Source organism: Molothrus ater, chromosome 1, assembly GCF_012460135.2.
Source record: "Molothrus ater isolate BHLD 08-10-18 breed brown headed cowbird chromosome 1, BPBGC_Mater_1.1, whole genome shotgun sequence".
NCBI lineage: Eukaryota > Metazoa > Chordata > Aves > Passeriformes > Icteridae > Molothrus > Molothrus ater.
Window position 1 is genome coordinate 91,359,381 of NC_050478.2, and position 24,941 is coordinate 91,384,321.

Here is a 24,941-nt window from a genome sequence, read left to right on the forward strand (position 1 = left end):
CCTTCAGTATAGCGATTCAGTTATCAGGTCTCCTGTTTCTATATCTCACTGTATCCAAATTGTGTAGAAGAATAAAGGCTACCATAAGAATTTTTTCTGGCTTACAGAAATCCTGCTTTGGTTAAATAGAGATGTTTTTCTTGGAAAATGTATTACAAATCTGACAAGCTGAGAAATAAGATGAAATGGGAAAACCCCCTTAACACTGAAAAATCTGATATTTATTATCACTTCTGTTGATTACATCTCTCTAGTCTCAGGACTGAAATTATCATTGTCAATCACAATGATATTAACACCTTTACTTTGAATACTTTCCTGTATTTAAAGTCTCAATCCCTATGCTGTTCTGATGCTCTGTTCTGATGTTGCTCCAGGTTACACTGACTTCCCTAATATTTTTAAGAAACCTTTTTGAAGTACTGAAAATTATGAAAAAAAATGTACACACATTTTTTCCATCATTTTGCTTGCATCTTTCTGGCCCCTGTAATTGTGGTGTAATACATCAGCTTCAACAAGCTGTTGAAGCATCCTAGTTAGTGGGAGATGTTGCTTAAAGGTAGTCAGTTCTTTGTGCAAGCAAAGCATCTATTCTTTCATAGACTTAAAGCCCACACTTCATTTTAAGGATCAGACAAAGGAAATATTTTTTGATCCTTAGAGATCCTAACACATGATCATCCTGCAAACAGGGAAGACACAGGACATCTTTTCCTAAGAAAAAGCAGCATGTTTAGCTCTTTCTCTTCCTTTCCACATTTTTCTGTTTCCATTTCTTCTTCTCCAACATCTGAAATTATTTGCAAATAGGTTTTGTAAACCAGTGTCCTTTACAGCGATTACATACCCTTACTTTCATCTGAGAGATACAGAACAACTTTCTGTTGCTATCTGTGTCACTTCCTCCTACAAATCCAAGAGAAAATGGGAGAATATAACCAATATGGCTCAGTCAGTTTTCCTGTATGGATCTTCAGCTCAAGACCATGGCATCACCCTTGTTGTGCTCATTAGGATCTCAGGACTTTTTCCAGATATTGAGTTCAGTTCCATTCTTTCCTGGGACTGTCCTGGGATCCCAAGCAATTTCAGCGATTTCTGGTCAACATCATCAATATGATCAGCTGAAATCCTTGCATCACAATGTTATTATAATAATTATCTTGTATGGTTTCACTTGCAAGATTTCACCTGAGGCTGCTTCAGAGCTGGCTGCCAATCCAAAGCAGCATGTGAGCATTTACAATCTCACTTCTCCAGCCTTGTCTCCACACAGGAGTGGTCAAAGGATGCAGTCTCAGTGTCAATATTTCTCTCCCTTCAAACTTATGGTCTGAACACATGCCTCAACACAAGCAAACAGGAGGCATATGGATCCTTAGCCGTCCACTCCTCCTGAAAATGTATCAAAACTCAGACAATCCAGAGAAGTGACATCTTGCATCCTGACAGATGTTATATTGGCTGCATCCGCCGGGTAAGGGAGAACTTTTCACCCTGATAGGTTCAGCATGAAATAGTTTGCAGAGCACTGCAGTTACCAGGTGTAAGCAGCCACCCACCAGACTGTTTTAAGCAGTCAGTAATCTCCAGGCTGCCAGGTAAGGTGAAAGACCAATCCTCTCAGTACTAGAAGGAAAATGAGTAATGAGTTGAAAACATACCACTTTGTGCTATAAGGGGCCACATTCCTGCCTCTCTCTGAGATGCCCTTTGGCATTCTTATTAAAAAAAAAAAACCCTACTACAAGATTCTAAACCTATGTCTTGTTAAAAATGGCAGCAATTCAAAATGGTTTGTCTCTGTGGATCCTATTATCTACTTTTCTTTCTCTCTTTTCCATCACCTTGCCATGCTTCCAGGGTGACTCAAAGTGGTAGATGGAATACAAGTCTTAAATGACTCGAGATAAGAATCTTGAAATCCTTGAATTTCAGTCCCAGTAAAAGAATGAGAGAGATATGGGAGTGTCCCTATGGATAAAGGATGCATAAAGACTAATATTCAGAAAAATGTGCTTATAGTAAATTCAGTGACCGTGTGAATGTCATCTGATTTGGTTGGTGGGAGGAGGGGTTATACAGAAATAGTCTGGATTACTTAATTTATTTTTGAAGTCTTCTCCCTCTTCTGGAGTTTGTGTGTGTGTGCAAATCTTATTGTTATCATGTTTAAGTTCTACCACTACTACAAAGACATTTATACTGTTGACATTTTTATAAGTAGTATAAGGTGTTAGCTATGGTATCAGCTAGAAAATCCTTCCCAAACTAGATTCTATATTCCTGTCATTTGTGAGGCACTTATTCTGGATTTAAGTTTAGGAGTCTTAGAAAAAATTTTCTCAAATCTAGAAGCATGTTGAACTTTATGGCAAATTAATGCACATTATTAAGGCAAATTTGGTTTTCCAGAACAGTGGCTGTCCACTATTTCTTTTCCTTCTTGTAAAATATTAATCATCCATGCAGGAAGTTCAATCAGTACTCAAGTGATAGGCAATAAATCAGAAAATACTATTTCTTTGTTGTTTTGATAAGTGGCTTGCTATTTGTTTTCAGGTTATTTTTGGTATGAGGGAGGGTGCTAGCATTTGTCTAGATTTGTTCAGCAAATGTTGGAATGGAATATTTTACATTAAACTGCTCAACTCTATGACAGTTTAAACCCTGTAAAATTTATAAATAATTCATATTTTATAAAGAGAAGGGAAAATGTTGGCAGAAGTGTAAGTTATGGACCCTTTTTTTAAGATACAGAGACAAAACACATGATTTGTTTTCAGGCAAGAATAATTGAAATGTCACCCAAGATCCATGCACCTTGACCTCTTTTCACTGAGTAACACACCAGTTTCATGACAGGTGCATTTGAAATATTAAATTTTGATGGAACTGGAAAGTACAACTAGAGCTAGATATGTATGTCAGCAGAAATGAAAGACATGGCTAATCTACCAGGAACAAAAAACTATTTCACGTCAGACATAGCACCTGATCAGACATTGTATCACAGGAATGATCAGAGTTCAAATCAGTTTCTCTTATAGGATGATGAAGTCTGTCAGATTTTTACAAGCAAATGACATGAACTCACTGGACTGGGATTTGAGGAGAAAAATGGATTTAATCCAGAAGTAACTGACAGCATGAGAGATAGAAAGGGTCAAAGGGGGGAAAGCAGAAAGTGCTTTCTTGGAAAAGTAATTTTTTTTCAATATAACTAAACCAACATAGATGAGCTTTCCAGAGAGTCAGACTAGGTAAAATATTCAGACAGGCTGTTTTAATCTGGTGTCTGTCCTAATTTATGCTCCCTTACCCAATATAAATAAAATAAGATTGTATAGTTGAGATTAAAATACAAGGCTGGTGGTCTCAAATCCAGCCTAAATTTCTGAATTGTGAGGCCACTTTCTAAAACTATTTTAAGTCTGTCATCATACTGGTAGCTTCAGTAGGAAATGGAGGGGTTTTCTCTGTACATTACTGTACATAGAAAAGCCTGACTTTTAAGCAAAGAAGGACTTTCCAGAAACCTCTCAGTGATATATTCTGATATTGCCAGATGCATGTCTTTAACCACATTGTTACTAAAAAACCAGTTATGGATGGTGATATGCAGTCCATTGGCCAGAGCAGCTCTGCAGAAGTGGATATAGTGGGAATTCTGGACTGAGAAGCATGTTACCAGCTGACATGATGATATTTTGCTGCATATTACCAGTATTTGCCCCTTCTGCATCACCTGGAGTCAGTTATCATAGCAAACCAGAATAAAAGGGAGGGTTTTCTTCTGTGAGATGACTGCATTTCAAACCAAAAAGCATGTCACTCATTCAGCTGTACTTATCTGCAGAAATTTATTGGTGCAGACTTATCAGAGATCCTTTCAGGCATTACTCCATCTTATTTGAAGAAATATGAGCAGTGACAATGGCTTCTCCATGCTGCGGTGAAATAGAGGAGCAAGAAACAGAAGCTGAGACTCCATCCCTCCAGGCCAGCAGTCTCAGGGGCCAGAAAGATCAGCTTCTCTTTTTCTGCATCAGCCAATGTTAAACTGCTTAGTTTCATGTGTTCTGAGATCAGATATTTGTACATAAACATCAGCCCAGCTGACTTCACAAACTTAGTTTTATAAGGGTTGAGTAAATTTTGCTTAAGACTTGAGACTCTATGAAGAGAAGTTTGAGCCTACAGAATAATATTAATGACTTCTTTATTTTGTTCTCAGTTTTGCAATGCTGAGCAGATATGCAATATGAAGAAAACAGATAGGAGGCTAACAGACAAATTAAAAACTGGAATTAAGATAAAAAATTCAAGAACCTTAACTGGAACTTCAGCAGAATTATGTGATTAAATCCAAATTAGTGCAGCTGTAACGTAAACCAGTAACACTCCATTTACTGCTTTAAAATCCTCCAGAATGATAACACACGTGATGAGTTGCCTCAGTCTTGGCAGAATGGATTAAGCTCTTGGTTTTTTACACCAGTACTTCGAAGGGAAGCATCACTCCTCTTATTAAGTTTGAGCAACCTAATCTTTAGGCTTAACACACTCTGACACATGTGGACTTCAAAAAAACACCAAACAAAAACCTCTGTGACAGTTGCCCCTTCCTTGTAAAATGTAACCCTTTAGATTGCACGAGATGATGGTGAGTTTGTTTGCCCAAGAACTGGGACACATCTCAATTAACTGCTCAGTGTTTAAGCTCCCAGTTCCAGGCATTGACTGGCACATTTGTCTGTATCCTGGAAAATTGTCACTTTGCATTATCAGATTGGAGACAAAAACTGCCTTTGTAAATGATTGATCCCTAGTCTTAAGATTACTTTTTTATTATTATTATTTTATTCAATGAACCAGGAAGTAGGTCCCTTCTTCCTGATCAGTGGTCTAAGATAACAATTTTTATGTGGAAATGGAAAATCATGTCTTTGTTAGCTTTGTTTAAAAAAAAAAAAAAACACAAGTATGTTTGATGTGTAGATTTTATGCTAGAGAAAGAAAAAAAGAAAGAAGAGGAATCTGTATGATGTGCCTAAGAGGCAAGATTTAATGAGCTTGCCATCCAGTTGCCTAGCTCTAGGTAGCTTTCCACTTGAGATTCAAATTGTGCTGGTTTCCATTTAAGGATATATCTCTATGTCCACAATCCAAGGACATTTGAGGATATCTCTCTATGTCCAGCCACCAAACCTGTGAAGGCAGATGCTTGAAAGATAGCCATCCCTGTCCTTACTTTGTGGATCATCTTATTGGATCCAGCCTTGAGAGCCCATTGCTGTTGGGTAGCAGCAAATTAACTTTATGAAATACAGGTTTTTAAAAGTCCTTCTTATCTATCTAATAAATTGCAACCTTAAAAAAGAAATAATCTGGCCTAGAGACTTAAATTTATCATGGCATTAATCTGACTATGTTTTTACTCTGTTTAAAGTTTAATTTGATTCTTTCCCTTCAATAAATCTCATGTTAATTAAGACAGCCCAAAATGAATTATAGGGACTGTTACTGGATGCTCATTGTTGAATATTTTAAAGATAAGTGAAGCTGACTCCTGCCTTCAAGTGAAGCAGAAACAGCATGAGGGCATGATCACTGATGGGCATGAGATGGCAAATTTTAACATGGACAAGAGCTGTGAGGCTCCTACCAGCAGATCCTGGCTTGTAGACCCAGTAAAGACAGAGACAAATCTGTAATTTCTGTAGGGAGTACATAAGGTGCACTGTCAGTCCAGTGTAGCTGTTTGGGCTTTTTTTTTTCAGCTGTGGCCATCAACACAAGTACCCCATGCCAGATGTGCATAGCACAGCTGGAATAGAGTGTAGAAACTCATGTACAGAGTCAACAGTATCACACTGCAGCTGAGCCAGTGAATTTCAACATTTATCTATAACAGGCTGCTGTCCCAGCCAAGCACTTTTCCTCTCCTTAGAAGAAGGCTATCAGTGATGCCAAACTCTACAAAGAGCACTCAGTTCTTCTTTCTAATTTGCATTGGCTTGAAATGTAGTTTTTCAGATATACTTGAAGGTAGAATTGAGCCTATAAAGGCTCCATTCCTTCAAAGTGTGATGTGAATGCAAATAACTCATTTTACAAAGGTTCCCATTGACAGCATTAACTTTATAGCCAGATGTTTCATGAAATCAATACCTTTGATAAAAGGGAAGTTTTTTAAACATGAGACCCAGAGCTTTTCACAACTATTAGAATTGAATATTTGGTAAAATTCCCATATTTGTATTTCAGATATTATGAAACAAGTTATTTCTTCTTCATAGAATATGACTAGTTTGATGGTTATCCTGGCTGACCACAGATATTGACAGACGTAAGGCAAGAAATATCTGTGTCAGTACATGACTTCATACTCTAAACTGTCTTTTTATTTAAAAGTTTGTTACTTTTTATTTAAAAGTAAGAGTATCATGAGTCCTTAACAAGTTTATTAGAGTCTATGTACTGCATAAATAAGATTTCTTTTCCAGTATGGTGCAGCTGGTGCTGTATATTGCAGTATAATTAAAATCAGTTGCTGAAATGGCAATAAGGTCACAGTTAGGATCTCTTTTAGGATAATAAACTAACTGTGTTAAATTTTTTTTCCCAAAAGGATGGACTTATAGGTTGGTGGTTTAGATGAAGAGTGCTCTCCAGAGTGTATAAAGCAGTAGCAAATGGTAAAATAATCAGCAGAATTGTATAAAGACAAAACCAGCAGAAACTGATAATGTTACAGGTTGATGCCATCCAGTGGTTCACCAGAGCACTCAGGGACAGGTTTTGGGTAGTATCTGGTATCATTTATAGGTTACAGAATTGTTCCTCTCTGATATTATCAGTCCAGTTGAACTTGCTTGTATTTAATAACTGGTAATTTACTTTTGTTCTAACCTGCAATTGTGTAATACTCTTCACATATGCTTTGACCTAACTTCATATACACAGGTATATATTGTCTTGTCTATATCGTGTGTCTGTGTGCACATACAGACAACAGTAATGTTGTATGGTACAGTTTCCATCTGAAGGGGCCTGCCTCAGCTATTCAAAGAAAAACCAGCTAATTTTTCTGTAAAACATTAAAATATGTGCTCCATAAGTGGAGTGATTGCTTTATATCACAGCTCTACACAGCAATAAACTTTTTATTTTCTCAAATGCCTATAAAGGGGAGACATACTAAATGGGCTGCAAGCAATTAAGATGAAGCAATTATGCATGCTTGCTAGAAGTAACCTGCTGCACCATCCTAACAATATTGAAATTTATTTATGTGGCCACCATTTAGAAAATAAGGAAATACCAAAGGACTCAGTGTAGGAGGTTTCAGATTAATGCATTGCATTACCAAGCTGCAGAAAATTGCCTATTGACATTAATTTTATAATGTTCAGTAAGCAGAACCAATATTTTGGTTAGTTTCAAATCAGGAAATCAGTGCAAAATGTTAAAACAAGATTAATTCAGGCCCTGACAAGAAATCTGCTTGATAGTATGCACCTGCTGATTTTAGGGGATTGAAAGAGGTACTGAAAGTTGTTTCTTCCTTTGAGAATGGACATCAGTGCTAAACAGCTCTGAGAGACCATAAAGAGCTCACACTGCTTTTCCATGCACAAGCAGCTTCAGGAGTGCTCTGCATTGGAATGCCTGCAATTCCCTGTGGAGTCACAAGGGATGGCATCAGAACATGGTAAACACACGTTGCAGTACATTAGAGGAACTACTAGAATCTGTTGTCCTATGTGGTAACTGCATCAATTTCAAAATTGCAGATTTGGGTGGGAAGGAGTGTGCAGTTATGAAGGGGAAAAAATATTTTCTGTGTGGCTCCCTTTTTCTCTTCTGTAAATAAAAGAAGCAGAAAGAGAAAGAGAAGGGCTGAGAAATGCAAAATGACTGACAAATGAAGTTATCCCTCTTCAATTTTGACAGGAATATAAAGGGTGATGAAAACAAGCCAGTTTCCTGGCAGTCTGTTTCATAGGAATTCCTGTCTGCTAACAAGAGTGATTAAACAGCAACTGAAATTTTAAATATGAGTTACCAAGAAAGCCTTTTGAAAACTTAATTGTTGCAGTTTTTCTATTCCCTTGAGTGCCAAGCAGCACACAGTTAATGTCATGCCAGCTTTCCCCCACAAACTTGTTAAGTCCACAACATTTCAAACACAGACCTAAGGTTTCTGTGTGTCTGTTAGCAGGGAAGTGTCTTCTCTCATTTAGCAATTATTAGGTTTTTTCCCTAATCTCAGCCACAGGCGGTTTAATTTTACTTTGATCAACTGTCTTGTCTTTCTATCACTTGTCTGAGATCTGAAGAGAGAGAAAGATCACTGAGAAAATGCTTCTGAACTGGCATTAATGTGATTTAACTCGTTTGAATAAGTTTTGGATTAAATTTGGCACTTTTTTATCTCTGAGTTTGGATAGTTAGTGTTCATAGATACTGGGATGAGAAAGCATGAACATGTGGATTCACTGCAAGAATGAATAGTTAGAGGTGCCTACATACATCTGTGCTCTTTGTGTGTTAATTTTTAATACATAATCCTGTGCTCTCTTGTATACTTACATCGATTATTCCCCACCTCCTTAAACTTTGATCTTGCCTTTTCCTCTGAAATACAAGAATACTGGGTGTCCAGGCATGCTGAAAATTGACCAATGGCCTGGGTGAGGAGAGTAAAACCAAAGATTTCTCAGGGCAAAACTCTGGCTGCCTGTCACGTCTCTGCAGACTCTGCTTCTCTGGTACCCTTGCAGGCTATACTGCAGAATAATTATTTCAGCAGTGGATTTTTGCCATTATTATTTAGACCCTTGTCAGACTATTTAGGGCTTTATAGGCTTAAGTTGTCCCTTTCACTTCTACCCAGGAGCTCACTGAAGGCCAGTACAGTGGTGCTGAGGGTAGCAGTGTAATGGGCTTACCTCCTACTCATCCCTCCATGTAACCCAGGTTTCAACATCTGAGGCATCACAGGCAAGCTCTCTGAAAAATTGTATTACAGTGACCTTATTTTGGCAAATCCTGCAGTGGAGAGCAAACAGCATGGAGATGAATTGGTCTCTGCATTAAGAGTGCAGGAGCAGCATGGTCAACAAAAAGAAGGCCTTGATTTACAAAAAGGAGTCTCTCCTGTCTAAAATAAGTTGCCAAGGTAAACTGGGGTGATGTTATCTCTGACTTAAGTGTGTAGCCCCTGAGTGCTAGGTTAATGTGAGTATTGGATAATATATTCCCCTAGTTCAGCACCTCCAGACAAGATGAAGCTGTAGGACTGTGTACCACAGAAAACTGCTTATCTTTCTTACTGCATCCAGTCTAATCCTGGGAGACAAATAGTAAGGGAACACGATTCCAAATAATGACTTAGACCAAACAGTTCACAACATAATTGTCTTGTATGTCATTCAAAGCATCCAGATGTCTTACAGCAACCTAAAAGTATTTTGTTACTCAGTCTCTTTTAAGAACAACACTTGTTAGCAATATTGTCTTGAGGCTGAAGTGATTTCTGGTTTATTATTTCTCACCATCCTTTGGTGCACTGCATTGTACTGTGAGCTAATTAAATCTGTTGTCTCTTAGAAATTACAAATTCCTTTTCTGTGTTTATCTTGTCAGGCTGAACACAAAAAGGAAAAGTTTGGAGATAAAGGCAGATATATAACTAAGATTGATGTAGATAGATCTTACTGGATCTCATGTTTAGTACCCTCAAGCTTCACTGTCCAAACATTGAAATGGTTTGGATTCCTGAACATTTGCAATGTCAATCAGCAAAGGAAGAATAAAACATGCAGTCAGTGGCTTTGTTTTGCTAATTGTTGTTAGGAATTTGCAGACAAACCCATAGTAAACCACTTCTGCTTCACTAATTCTGTGTAAGCATCGTGAAGACCTTCCAGAGGAAGACTTTGAAGACATGTAAGAAAAGGGGTTTGTGGGGTAATTCAGAGAAGGAATTCAGAAATATCTCTGTGGAGTCCTCATAACTTATTACAGAGTAAAGAAACAGGCTTGTAGCAGTTGCAATAGTAGAAGAAACAAAAAGCAAAACCCAAATTCAGAGATACAGAGATATAAAAGCCCTTATTCAAATTTGTAATTTAGTTTTAAAAATGTGTAATATCTACAATTACATTATAAACTGTTGACTTGAGCATTTAAGAACACTCACTACAGTAGAAACGATCATTATTTTGTGAAATATTGCCAATGACAAAATACAAGTTGTAGAACAGTCACCCTGCCTTCAATAGTCAAAAAGTTACCAAAATAATTTTGTTAAATAATCAGTTTATAGGAACATAGATAATAAAATAAAAAAGTTATATGAAGCAGCCAGCATCAATTTATCAAGAATAAATCAAGTCAAATCAGGCTGTGTTTCTTGTTGACAGTGTAACTGGCCTGGTGGATACAAAGGAAGCAGGGGATGTGATATATTTGGACATTAATGAGGCTTTTGACACACTACCAGTTACATTCTCATAAGCAACTTAAAGAAATGCTCTGGATGAAATTGCCATCTGGTGGGTGCACCCACTGGCTGCAGAAACGTACTAAAAGTCAGTTATGATAGTTCACTGTCAAATTGGGAAGACATATTATATAACATTCCTTACAGACTTTTCCTCTGTTTTGTTCCAGTTTCATTAATGATCAGAAAACGCTCATCAAAAAATGGATTTTTTTTTTATCCACTGATAAGATGGGAATATTTTGGAGGATTAAAATTCAAGTCATGGCAGTTTGAAGAAGTGGTTTGAAAATCATTACACATGAAAGAACTTCTACTCTTACCAAGAATAAAACACTCAAACAGAAGATTTGAAGTAAGGGTGATAATACTGTACAAAGGAGCAGGGATAGATCACAGTCAAAACTGCTAAAAAAAAAAAAGCAGAGGATTTTCAATTTTTCTAGCTAAAGCATGGGAGGTAGGAGGTATTTTGTTTTACATATGGCATTTTAACTGGACCATTATGTCAGATGCTTGGCTTTCAGAATAGGTAAACATTGTTTAGAGTAGAAAGGAGAGTCAAAAGAGATATCAGAAGTTTAGAAAATGGTTTGTGAGGGAGGTTTGAGAATTTGCTTATTTGTAGTGGTTTCTTTGTTCTGAACAAAACAATTATGAGAAAGCTTGTCCTAAAACGAACTGGGAAATATTAAGATTATTGTAATGATGAGAAACTCAAGTTCCCTCTTATACACTGAATATAGGACAAAAGTAGTTAGCAGAATTTATCCAAGAGAGAGTTAAGTTAGATTCTAAGAAAATGTAAATGTAGGGACAGATTGTGCTGGAACATGCTAACTGTGCAGTCTCCTTCACTGGAGATTTCTGAGGACACATTAGATGAATGTGTAATCAAGAGCGAGCTGGGTGTGCTTCATCCTGTCTCAGAGATTTCTTTCAGCCTAGCTTTGTGTGATTTCTACTTAGTAATGCAAATGTCTGAAATTAGTGCTTAGGTGGATTCTAGAAAATAGCTCTGAGGTGGATTCAGGCAAAAGTGTCTCTGCCAGCAGGCTGGCAGCAAAGCCTCCTGATGACACCTGGAAGCTGGGAATCAGGGGGTGAAGAGAGATGGTGACCCACAGTCCATTAGGGACATGGTGGGCTGTGTTGGCAGGAAAGTGCAGTAGACAAGATAGAGCTTAAGAGTGACAAAGCAGGGTGAAGAGCACCCACTTCAGGCACATGAAGGCAAACAGGGAAGTGCCACAGACAGCAGGAGGAATCAAAAGCCCGTGTGAGGGTGCAGGTCTTTGACCTTGCACAGGCGTGGTGGGGCAGCTCCCAGAGCCTGCAATGGGCTGCAGTGGGTGGGCACAGGCACTGCAGCACCAGCAGGTCGCGGGGAAGGTTATGGAGCCATTTGTCAGAGACTAACAGAAGAGCCTAGCCCTGGGACAGGCAATTAGACAGTTCATGGCTTAGGATTAGAGGGCAGACATGTTGTGGCAGGTATCTGCTGCAGACCGCCAGGTGGGGAAGAGGTTGCTGCTGTCCTCAGACAAGGGGAAGAAGCCTCGTGTTCAAAACCTCGCTTCTCACAAGGTTTAATGCTGGACACAGCATGAAACAAGCAATCCTGATCCGTGGATTGCGTTGATGGCAACTTCCCAACAGGGGTGACTGGTGATCCAGCAATGGCTGACCCTCCATTAGACTGGATGCTTACAAACAAGAAAGGCTTAGGGATATGAAAGTTGGGGGCAGTCTTGGCTGCCCATGAGGTGGTGGAGAGCCCATTCTGGGCAACAAATAGGAGGAACATGACTCTGGGTTACAGAACAGCAGACTTTGACCTCTTGAAGGATCAACTTGTTAGGAGATGGTCATGGAGAGAAGAGCAGAAGAGCAGAGGAGCTCTGTCTGATTTCCAGGATGAATAACAATGAGCCATGCCAGTGTGGAACAAATCAAACCGAAGTGGCAGGAGGCCTACATACACCTCTGCTCAGTTTGGGGCCTCTCACTGCAAGAAGGACATTGAGGTGCTGGAGCCTCAAGAAGGGCACCAGACCTGGTGAAGGGTCTGGAGCACATGTCTTATGAGGAACGACTGTGGGACCTGGGGATGTTTAGCCTGGAGAAAACAAGGCTGAGAGGCTTATTGTTCTCTATAGCTGCTTGAATGGACGTTGTAGAGAGAAAGGGATATTAGAAAAAAATTCTTTTGGAAGGGTGGCCAGGTAATGGAAGGGCCTGCCCAGGGAAGTGGTAGGGTCACCATCCCTTGAAGTGCATGTGGATATAGCACTTGAGGACATGGTTTAGTGATGAATATGGTGGTGGTGCTGAGCTGACAACTGGACTTGATGATCTAAGAGGATGAGCTCCTTACTTAATTCAGACCTAGAAAGGAATAGTAGAAGAGGTGAAAGCTGGAAGAGATGAAAAAGAGGAATACAGAGATATTCTCTGACTCTGCAGGAATGGCATTAGGAAGGCTAAAGCCCATCTACAGCTGAATCTTGGAAGAGACAGGAAGGGGAATAAGAAGGACTTTAACAGGGCCATCAACAACAAAAGACAGATCAGCGAAAATGAGGGCCTGACGCTGAGGGCGGTGGGAGAAAGGACATGGGAAAGGGCGAGGTGCCCAGTGCCTTCTTCACCTCAGCCTTACTGATAAAATCTGTCCTGAGGGATCCCAGCTCCCTGAGAGTCATGAGAAAGGCCAAAGCAATGAAGTATTATACTCAGGAAGATCACATTACAGAATACTGAACCAAGTGCATGTACGCATCTGTGGGACACAAGTGAATGCATCCATGCCATATGGCATCTGGCTGATGTCACGGTGAGGCCACTCTTTATTATCTTTGGAAAATAGTGGGGACTGAAGGAGGTTCAGAGGACTGGAAAATGAGAGGTCATTGGTATGTTCAGTAAGGGCAAGCAGGAGGGTCTAGGGAACTACAGGACAATCTACCACACCTTAATTGCTGTGATAGTGATGGAGCAAATCCCATTGGAACTATTTCCCAACACATTATTGTGGTTTAGGCATTTTCCAGTCCTTTGTAGAAGAATGCAAAATATTTTTTTGTTATTTTTAGTATGATACACAGAGGTTTCATGTCTACAATGGTGAGGCTCTATTTGGTTCAGTAATCTTGCTAGTCAAATGTCACTTACCTTTTTCTGTCTCAGCAACAAGCTGAGTCAAACTTTTGGCATCTCATAAATGGTGGAATTCCATATAGTCAGAAAGTCTCTTCCAAACACCACACTCCTACTTTCTAGTAGGGGTCAGATTAAAAAATAAAAAAACTCTTCTTATTCTGAACTCCCCCATTTCTGCATGGCCATCCTCATGCCATGGTTGGGCATAATAAAGTGGAACCATCTGGGACTAGCAGATATGTATGAGAGAGCATGAGGATGAGATTATCTGGGCGCAGACTGATTGCAGTTGCAAAAGTAATAAATTCCTTTTTAAGGGAACAATTTTCAGGAAGTTTAATTTGCAGAGTGAGAAAATTAATTGAGAGCATAGGCAATTTTCCTCTTTCCATCCAGCAAGGAGAGAAAAACTGAAGGGAAATACTGAATATAATCAGAATGACAGGAAAAAGAAACAGTCACTCATAATTGTTCTTGGTGACAGCATAATTTTTAGAAGAATACAGAGGTGTCTGAAAATTACTTTCAATAGCTCTGAAAATATATTCATGATATCCAGTCAACTATTTATTATGACCAAAACACTTACACGATAAGTCAGAGCCTTGGATGGGACAAACGCATATTCCCAAATTTAAAATATTTTAAAAATCAATAATTAACATACAGATGAGACATACTCTCACACAAATATAGTGTCTATGCAAACAAAAAAAAAATAACCTTTGTAATTCAAGAGGAAGAATTGTACAGCTTTATTAAGCACAGCATGGCTGTGAATCTCTATTGAGGCTGTGGAGGAAAAACTGTCCTGAAAAAATTAAGACATTCAACATTTGTATTCTTTCTGAATTAGCATAAAATCACAATATCTATTTTTTTCATAGAAAAAAACTACTTTTTGTAATAGGCTTGTTTTCATATTCACCATGGTCATGGCTGAGACTGACTGGCTCCTGATTCTGGGGATGGTTCTACATGAGCTGTGGTGTTGGGAGAATGTAGTGCTGCTCAGAAGACTGCTAATTAGCAACTGGTCTAAAGGAACTGTTTGCCAAAGTAAGCAGAGTACGAGAAAACTCCAGCCCTTTCCAACATGTTTCCTTTTCTAGGAAGGGTGGGATACTACTCTGTTTGTAACTATAATGAACTGCCTTGTGCTGAAAGGACCCTTAGCTGGCAAATGTGTCTCATTTTTAGACCCTTGATACTGGTTGAGCTGTGAAAAATAAGTGAAGCAGATCTGATAATCTGACCCACTCGACTCCTTTATAAAGCAAACATTATCAATGAACACTTGATTTCCTGTATCCTCGAGGAAAATTACTTTGGAAGAAGAGACCTCTCATGAGTGGCTCTTGATAGCCTCTTTTCAAATGCTTATCCTCCTGGGTCAGCAGGAAAGTCTTGTTTATGATGAGGGCTCCACTCCACCTCCTTGTTTGGGATACCAAGGGTAATTCACACACATCTGTATCTTGGTTTTCATCATGTTCTGCTCTGCTGTAAATACCAGTTTTATTGACAGCTATCAGCCTCTCTGACACTCCTCTGTTGGCTGGAGATGTGAAATTCCCCAGCTCCATGTTTTGTCAGAACATCTCCCAGAGATATAATGAGCAGCAGCAGGGATTGGAAAAAAACACTTGATAAGTGCTCAAAACCCAGCTTTGTTCATTCTTTGTGGCAATCTCCTCTAAGGTTTGCTGCCTAATAGTGCTCACACTACAAAACACTGCTTCCTACATGATTAGCCTTTCCCACTACTAAAATATTGCATTCTTTATGTTTAACCTGATTGTAAAAAGAATTTTCACATCAGGCTGCTGTTGGAATTGTTTCACATGGAAAACAGTGCAACTATGTTTTAGGCACTCCAGAATCTCTAAAAACAATACAAAATAAATAAGCTGTCATTGACAAGGACAGAAAACAAGTGCTGTCATGGAAAAGATGCCATTTTTTCACATTTGGGGTATTTCTGTAATCTTTGCTGCATAGCACAATTACTCTGGAGTTGCAATTCTTTTTTTTCTTAAAACATAGTGTCTTTAATGGCTAAAAATAGCTGTCTAACATTCTGTGCTTCTGCCCTATAGAATTCGCCTTGCAGAAAAATGCCTCAAGGCAAAAAGAGGCAGGTCTGAACTTGACCCACATCCAGAGATTTTTGTGAACACAAACCCCATGGGCAGTTGAGTTGGTAACAATTGGAATTGCTGAAAGTTTTCCTCTAATTCACTTCTTCCTCGTGGCAATGCAAAGCAACAAGAAGAATGATGCAGAAATTATGTTAGGTGCTCATATCCCAAATTCAAAAGCACTAGAAAAGTAGAAGGTGGAGAAATAATATTCTGGCTGCAGAAATAATGCCTGGTTATATTAAAAAGGCAAGGTATGTATCTGTAAGTCCAGTTGGATTTTAGAAAATAAAGATCAGCCCACTGTCTTGTATTTTCCATAATATTATCATGAGCTTCACAGTTTTGACGGTTTTCTTGACTTTCTTATCTCCTCTCTTAAAAAAAAGCCTTTATTCAAAATTGTTTGTTTGTTCTGTTAATATTAACAGGACACTTCTCATGATAAACATATTTGTCACAGTCATACATCTTTGAAATTAAAAGTGAACTCATCCCTGTTACATAATCTGCACTTCATTGCATCTTTTAAACAATGGTGAACTGCTGCTTTGTTCATTGTCTCCCTAATTATCTTTAGGACATATGTAGCCTCCTAATAAAGAGTTAAATATATTTAAACTTTTAAGTGCCTGTGAAGTCAATACCATTTATACTTTACAAATAAACAGACTAGAATTAAAGTAGAGATAAACTAGGGACATAAGTGAAGTTTTTACATGCTACATTTTGCTATGGCCCTTGCACCTTGAGGTAGAATAGAGCATTGGGAGGTAGTTTTTGCATTTAAAAGCCCAGTCAGTTGCAGTTCTATAGGCTGGGCTCAGGTGTGTGTGTGGGAGCACACCTGCTGCTGGCAGAAAGCAGCCCTGGGTGGCCCACGCTGCCACCATCTGTGGTGTATGCACCACTTGGCAGTGGGATTTCCCTGCATTTCCTAGGAGGCAGGCCCCATCCATCCCTTTGCTGTTGCCATGGCCACATTCTGCCTCTTAGCATCCTGGAGTGGAGAAGAATGCAATGGTGCTGCTGCCCCAGGAGATTGCCCGTGTACTTCCACCTTCCTTGGGCTCAGCACCAGCATGGCAGAGCGATGGGATTTGGTGATGGATCTGGTGAAATACAGCAAGATGGGGGAACTTTAACCACAGAAGTGGGCCAACCAGAAACTGCTCTTCAGCTGCAGGCAGTTTGTGCTCCTCATTGCAGCACTGAATTTAGAAGTCTTCTTAAAGAAATAAATAAATCTCTATATATATTTATATAGATATACTCTCTCTAAATACATAGTTGTTATGTAACACATTAGACCTAGAGGAGAGGTTCCGTTTTCCCTGGTTTATCAAATTTGATGTAGAATTTTGAGAAAAGAGAGTAGCACCTGATATCTGGTTCAGGGATTATCTCTTCAAATACTCACCACTTTAGTTTATTTCACAGACCTTCCATAATATCAGTCAATATTCCTATTTTTATAAGAATAGCTTTGATTTCTCAGTAAACAAATCTCTTTTTGCTAGCTTGCTGTGGTGATAACATTTTGCATTACAAGCAGCTGCTCTGTAAAGATTGAAATGAGGTCTATGTGTTAATACCACAAAGAAGAAACACTGGGCTGCAAAGTGCTCTTTCTTTGTCCAGGTGCCAGCACTATGGAGAATCAATACAAAATGAATAATTAGGAAAAGAAAGAAAACAAACATAATTCTGTCCCCTCTGCTTCTTTCTCAATGTTAAAAACCTAGTTATTAAACAGGCAGAGGGGAAAAGATAGAGAAATGCTGTGAGATATGAAAAAATGAAGCCCTCAGAATTTAGGACTTTGTCTTCCTCTGAAATGGCAAAGAAGACCAAGGTCATTTAAGTCAGTGAAACAGGAGTTATTCTGTTGTGCCGTTCAATTAAAGCAGGGTGTGCATAAAGATGATTTTCTCTACTGCATCCTTTTCAGACTCTGACCCAGTAATGACAACCCAGTTTAGCATGATGACTTTGATAATCATTGTTATCCCAGGTATGCAGAGGTGGTGAGGGGAAAAAAGCATCTTATAAGTGCCTGCCACCATAATAAAGTGGCAATATATTTCATTGTTAAGGAATGGGATCTTCAGAGAAATTGTAGAAACAATTTAAGCAGTCATGGGTAGAGACAGAAAAAATTTAAAGGGAGAGGAGCTCCAGCCAATGAGAAAAATCACATTTCAAAGGATGGATTACATGAAAATAAAAATTGGGATTTTAGGGTGCACAGGACTTTTGCTGATTATTCTTTGCAGTAGACAGACATCCAGCACACTCAGACACACATCCCACTTGCATTTACTGAGGGATACAGCGTTGAGTAAGCAGGGAATAATCCTTCCAGATGCAGAACAATAATTCAGACAAAACGGCCTAAAGGAACAGAAGAATTGAGTGTGAGGCTTTCACACTATCTCCTAGACTGAGCATCTGTTCAGCAGCTGAGGTGGATTCTCAGATTCAGGAGCAAATCTTAGTATTTTTGCATAAGCAGAAGCCCCTTTCTCCTGTGAGAAGGGATTTTCCAAGCTGCGATGCTCCAGTGTGGAGAGCCACCTGGTGGGGGCTGGCAGCAGCGCCTTGCCGGGCTCACCTGCAGAGCCACAATGCTCTCTTTGCTCTCGGGATCTCTGTTTGCAAAGTCTTCATGGCCCCCTAAGTTCTTCTGCTGTTTTTTGTCTTTTTTTTTTCTTCTTTTTGTCTTTGTATTTGTGCAATTTTAGTTATTCTTTGCCAAACAGGATTCATGAACAAGACTGACTGTTAGCGAGCCAATTGATAGATGGACAAAATGTTTTAGCAAAAAAAAAAAAAAAGTGAATTTCTTCAAAGTAAAAATTCACAATATCTTACAGACATAAACCAAATTCACAAAATAATTTCATGTGGGGGGGAAACAGAAAGGTGCCTCATTCAGATGCGTGCTTGAGCTAGACAAGGGGGGATTATTTTCTGTCTGCCTGCTGTCTCAGGGCTTAGAGCAGTGTGGAAGGCTGGAGGGGACTTGATTCAGTTCTAATAAAATCCATCATCTGTAAGACTGAAGGCTGGATGTGGGCTGAGGAGGAGGTGCCAATAATCAGATCATGAGATGTTCTATACAAGGGCTTCCTCACTCTTCCCTTTTGAGATTGTTTCATTATTTATTAAATACAGACATAATTACACTCCCCCCCTCCCCCCCCCCAAAAAAAAATAAAAAAAGAAAAATACAGAGAGAGCTGTTTGAGACTGATTCTGCAGCCATGTGCTGGGACTTTTGCTGGTTAGACAGTATATTAATGCTCTGGGGTGCACTACAGGGGTAGCAGGAGTTGGAGCAGATGACATTTAAGGGACTAAAAGACTCCCTCCAGCCCACACTAATCTGTGATTCTGTGGTTCAACGCACACCAGTGTTCACACAAGTTACTGCCAAGTAACACACAGAAAGTTCCTCAACAGCAAAGCAGACTGACCATTGTGGCAGGAGGGCACTTCCCAGGGAGGTAGGAACTGGGAATTCAGATCCCCTCAAGAGGAGACATCTGAGCTTGGGGCTTCTAAACTCTAAATCCCTGAAAGGCTGAATAAACCCACCCTTTTTTTTTTTTTTTTTTGGTTTGGCAAGTCCTGGCTTTCTTTGGCATTGTTCTTTTAACAAGTTCAGAAATAATATTTTATCTAAGAGAAAAAGAGTTTTTATTTTTTCACAGTAGGAGAAAATGAGGGAACAATCTATATGAGCCACATAAATGTGGGTGTTTGATCCAGACCAACAATTTGATTCAGCTAACAAAAAGTCTCACAGCCTTAATTCCAAATGTGGTTTATTTTACCCAGTACTCATATTACCACCGATATTTTAAAAAAGCGTTTAGATAGTGCTTCACCTATATTTTGCATCAGAGTTTAAAGGCAGTGTAGGAAATTCAGGCAGTGACTTTTCTAATTTCCCAGTATTTCAGGAAAACAGCAGCTCCTTTCAGAATGTTGAGCATCCTTCAGCCTGAGAAATATCTGGGGCGTTTTATTTCCCTGCAGGAAACAATAGCAAGTACAATTATTCTCTTTTCTGTTGTTTTAAACTGTCGCCTTTATATAATTAATTAAATATGCAACACAGAACTCTTATGAGAGGGTTGAGTGTGCTAGACAGTGGCTCTTATCTTGCAAGAGAAGTTGGAAAACCACTTACCTATATTCTTCTCAGGGCATTCAATGTTTCTTGCAGGATTGGGGTGAGCTGTGAACCATTCCTGCCCCCATCTCACCCAATGCCCTTATTTACAGCTCACCCGCACTAAATTCAGTAGGTCTGCATTACACCCCCACGCCCACTTTCCTGCAGCATCAGGGGGCCCCCACATCCTCAGATCAATCACACTGCTCTCCTCTGGCTGCTCTGACATTGCTGCTCAGTCACCATAATGAACACTTTCTGTCTGCAGCTGTTTCTTAGCTGGTCTCAGGAGCAGGTGTGGGGTGAGTGAGTGCCCTGGCAGGGAATGCTCAGCCTCAGAGGTGCAGCCAAAGCACCCAGCCTGCAGAACAAAAGTCAGTGCAGGCTTTTCAAATTTCTCTATTTTTAAAATATTGTTGATTTCATATTTTTGGTCCCATTTCTCTTTCCTTAGTTTAAAAAACACATTCTCATATTAATATACTTTATGTCAGAGACATTTCTCATTTGAATGCCAGAGTAACATAGTGGCTGTAGCTCCTCTGCTTAGTACATGAGCTGCTGTTTTTTCTAGAATGTCTTTCAGCAACACATCTTATTTATCTTGGAAGAAGAAAATGATGGTGCATCCACAATACCCTTACATCATGCTTCTAATTATTATATAAACTTGCTGGTAACTATATTCACTGTAAAGGTAATGGAACAAAAACAACTGTGTTTGTCAGAAACACAAAGTGGAACGCCAACTTTTAAAATCTTTGTCTCATATAAAGTACAAACCATGGCATATGCTTCAGAATAAACTTTACTTCTTTCTACTGTTCACCTGGTTTATTGCACATGGAAGCCTTTTTTTGCAGTTCTGTTTTACAGAATCAGCTACTTACCATGAGCATTCAAGTAGAATTGCTGATTTTACAAACATATACATCCACCTGTCAAAACCATAATTCACATTAAATGGAGACTGCAAAATTAACATTCTTTCATGAACTAGGTCACATGTGATCTTACATCTGACGAATCAAGAATCTAGGACAGAGCCAGTTTGTGGCCCTAAAATTACTGCTGTTAATGTCTAAATTGATGTGATTGAAATTTCAATTGTTTATATGGGCTATTCACTTAAGATTTGAATTCAGTCCTTGTGGGTCCCTTCTAACTCAGAATATTCTGTGATTCTGTCCTGTCACTCTATGTACTTGATCAATTTTTTTAAAATAATACAAAATATATTTGAAAATTTCTATTTCAAGATATCATTGATGATTCAGAAAAAAATGCAGTTTTATTTGGAATACCATTTCCTTGAGTTCTTGTACTATTCCAGGAGACAAATCAAAGCACTAACACATCCTAAATCTCTGTTGAGCTCATTACTGGAACAAGTTCAGGATAGGGCCACCGACATGATAGGGGCTGGAGCACTTCACCTTAGGGGAGAGGTTAAGGGAAAAGGTCTTGCTCAGCCCTGAGAAGAAAAAGCTTCAGGCTGGTTTAACATCAGCCTTCTAACACCTATGAGGATGTTGCTGAGGAGATGAGCTTCCTCTCAGAAGTGCATTGTGCAGGATGAGAAACAATGAGCACAAACAGAAAAGATAGGCTTGGCCTAGACACAATAAGAATCGTTTTTTGCAGGGGGCACAATCCTGTATTAAACCAGGTTGCCCAAAGAGGTTGTGCAGTCTCTGTCCATTGTGAGACTGGACTGGACGAGTAACTGGTTCTGACCCGGCTTTGAGCAGGGGGTTAAATTACAGACAGGTCCCTGAGGTGTCTTAGAATTTTCCTGTGAGCCTACAATACTTTTTTTGAAAGGAAAATTGTCTATTAGTATTTCAGAAACAAACACAATACTGACACAGTAGGAGTGGCATGAGGAAACCTCCAAAGTTCAGCCATCTCAAGAGACCTCCAAAAATGTCATGCTAAACTGGATATGTTCTGATAAAGCAGCTTTGCTGTGATTACACATAATGATCCTTAAGCCACAGGAGAATATAATTTTCTCTCCTTGTCATAGGCATGGAAATGTCTACAGCAACGTTGTCATTGGGAAGGAAAAATTAAAATAAGAAATTCTGACAGGAAGAACTCATGAAGTGTATCACCCTTGTGTAACAGTGGTTATGCACTAGAACAGGTTACTTCCACTTCTGCCATTCTTTTTAAAGAGTTTAGCTTAAAGAATCTAAATCTCTAAGGCTCTGTAGCCTTTTATGTAGTTATTTGAATTTTATTTAGATGTAAGATTCATGTTAAGTGGAATTGTTTCTGCTTAGTCTGAAAGGGCTCTTCAAAATAATTTGCTGTGGCTGTCACAGTTCTCCCTTCTTCCCCAGCCAGCAGGGTAAAATCCTACATGAGATGTGCCTGCAGATTTCATATACTGTTGAGTTGCATATTTAAAGTACAGATTATTTGTGGTGACTGCGAAGCAAGCTCTAAACATAACTTTTCTGTATGTTTTAGCTGCACAGTACAGGGAAATTTGTTTCAGTGCTCATTGAAGGTTGTTTCTTGTTCTTGATGTTGAGATTTTTTTAACAAACAGAGACTTGCTTTAAAGTAGTAAATCTGTGCTTTTGCCAGGGATGAATGTAGTCCTGGATTTAATTCATTAACTTAGCACCTATGAACAAAAACAATTAAAATCCAAACTGAAATATTCAAAGAAATCTAACACTACCATAGACTCCAGCAAATGAACAAATGATACATTTCTGCAAAGATGACTGCTCTTTTCCGGCATATAAGAAATAATTGGCTGACAACCTGGGTATATGAGCCTTTTTGGGGAATAATTGCTTCAAAAATGAAAAGAGCAGCCACAAAGTATGAGTCACTACATCCAGTTGTGGAAAACAGGAATTTAATATATTTGACATGCTCTAATAGTCATATATGAAGAAAGTAGAAACTTTCAAGCACTTTTGTAGGACAAACCTCCCCCTTTCAAGTATGAAGTGTAAAGAGCAGTAATCCTAATAAATAAATCCGCAGTCAGTGAGGATACCTTTGGAGTTTCACTTTTGAAGCTCAGTAGAAGCTGAAATAGCCTGCCCTCAAATGACTTTTAGGTGTTTGGAAAGAATACAAGATTACCATTCCTTTCAAACATCGCAAAAACATAAAAAAATTCCTGTCCTTTATATTTTCTTTAAAGCTTTAAAGTTTCTTAAAGCTTTAAAGAGTATACTGAAAGACTTTATTGTCAGAAATACCAGAGTAAAAGTATGAAGAGCAAAATTTGAAAGTATGCTGGTTTGAGCAGTTGATCCATTTTCCAAATGTTTTCTTACAGGCTCTATCTTTAGTACCACAAGATACTAAAACAAAAGTATATCACAATAATAGAGCTTGTATGTACTATATAAGCCAGTGATCTGGGCAATCATTACTCTATTACAAAAAATGTGTGACAGTATTGTTACCTTACATTTTAATAGTGAAAGTCAGAAGATGGTGGTATTGATCTGCTATTTTTGTTGAAAAAGCACATAACAGATCAGAAAAGGCTGCCTTCATAGATCTAGTAGTTAGAAATAAATATAAATATAAATATAAATATAAATATAAATATAAATATAAATATAAATATAAATATAAATATAAATATAAATATAAATATAATAAATATAAATATAAATATAAATATAAATATAAATTTGAAACGACAATGAAATGCCTCAAGATCAGTATGAAGATCATAGTTACTTAGCAAGTTGAAATGCAGCCATGAATGTTTGCATAGCAAAACTTACAGCTGGCCCTAACTTCAGTTATATTTAAATTGTTGTGAAACAACTTAAAGGATTGAGAAAAATGCAGCAAAGAGAAGCATAATATAAGAGTTTCCATTCTGAAGAGCAATTTTATAGCTGATAAGAGTGGTAGATGTCAGTGGCACACAGTGATGAAAGTGGAATATATACGGAAGCAAGATCAGAGAGATGAAAGAGAAATTTCAGATAGTAGGGACAACAAAAATCATAAAGGAGATTAGTTCAGAGGCTTTCTAAAATCTCAGAAAATATAAGAAAACATAGGAGCTAATAAGATAGTAGTATAAAAAATAATTAATGGTGGAAGAGGCCAAACAGTGTATTTACTCTTCAAATGTGACATCAGAAAACTGTTCACCAAAGTCTTAATTTTATCAACACCTTTTTAATAGATAAGGTTATCATTACCAACAGTTTATTACATACTTTGCACACTATGCATAAATAACCTGTTGAAGTAAGTTGTGCAAGAACTAAAGAAGAAAAAAACCTGCAACCTTTATACAAGTAATAAAGGGTTTACTAGTCCTTCATAGAAAATTCCAGTATTTTGGGAGGAATATTTTGTTTTCTTTTTCCCGGAAATATGGTTAGCTAGTAAACTTGGACATTTCATAAAGCACATCTGGAATTAAGATTCCAGCAACTGTGCTATTGGTCTTAACTACAGTGACAGTTCCTTTGTCTTTGCTGTGGTGCAGTGCAGATATATTAGTTACCTTAAAAAAGTAGAAAAAACACTGCAACAAATTATGGTTTTAAGTGTAAATTCACACTTGTCTGTGAAATATAAGTTGCACTTCTATATAGCAACAGCAACAATTAAGACCTGACTTTTTCTGTCATGTTGTTTTTAAAATCCACTTAAATTAAGTGAATTTTTCTTTACTAGCAGTAATAAATTAATTTTTTATGCAAAATATGCAACTCTGCTACCACAGCAGAACTTTATGCTGCTTGTATGTTGTCATGAAACTTCTGGGTAGGTCATTCCTCTTCCCAATCCACTTCTCAGAAGCACTTTGGATATCAAAGTTTAAGGATGAAACTTCATTTCCTACCAAGTTTGTCCTTGATACTAATTTAATTGTTATTTATGCCTTGATACTAATTTTTATGTTATTTATATGTTATTATGGAGAAGTGTT

General features: G+C 38.3%; 1 protein-coding gene across 2 annotated transcripts in view; it reads left to right on the top strand.

Moving 5' to 3' along the window:
* GABBR2 (gamma-aminobutyric acid type B receptor subunit 2) overlaps positions 1-24,941 on the top strand; it is a 456,950-nt gene that overhangs the window by 372,038 nt on the left and 59,971 nt on the right. The gene's annotated exons all lie outside the window — the stretch shown is intronic.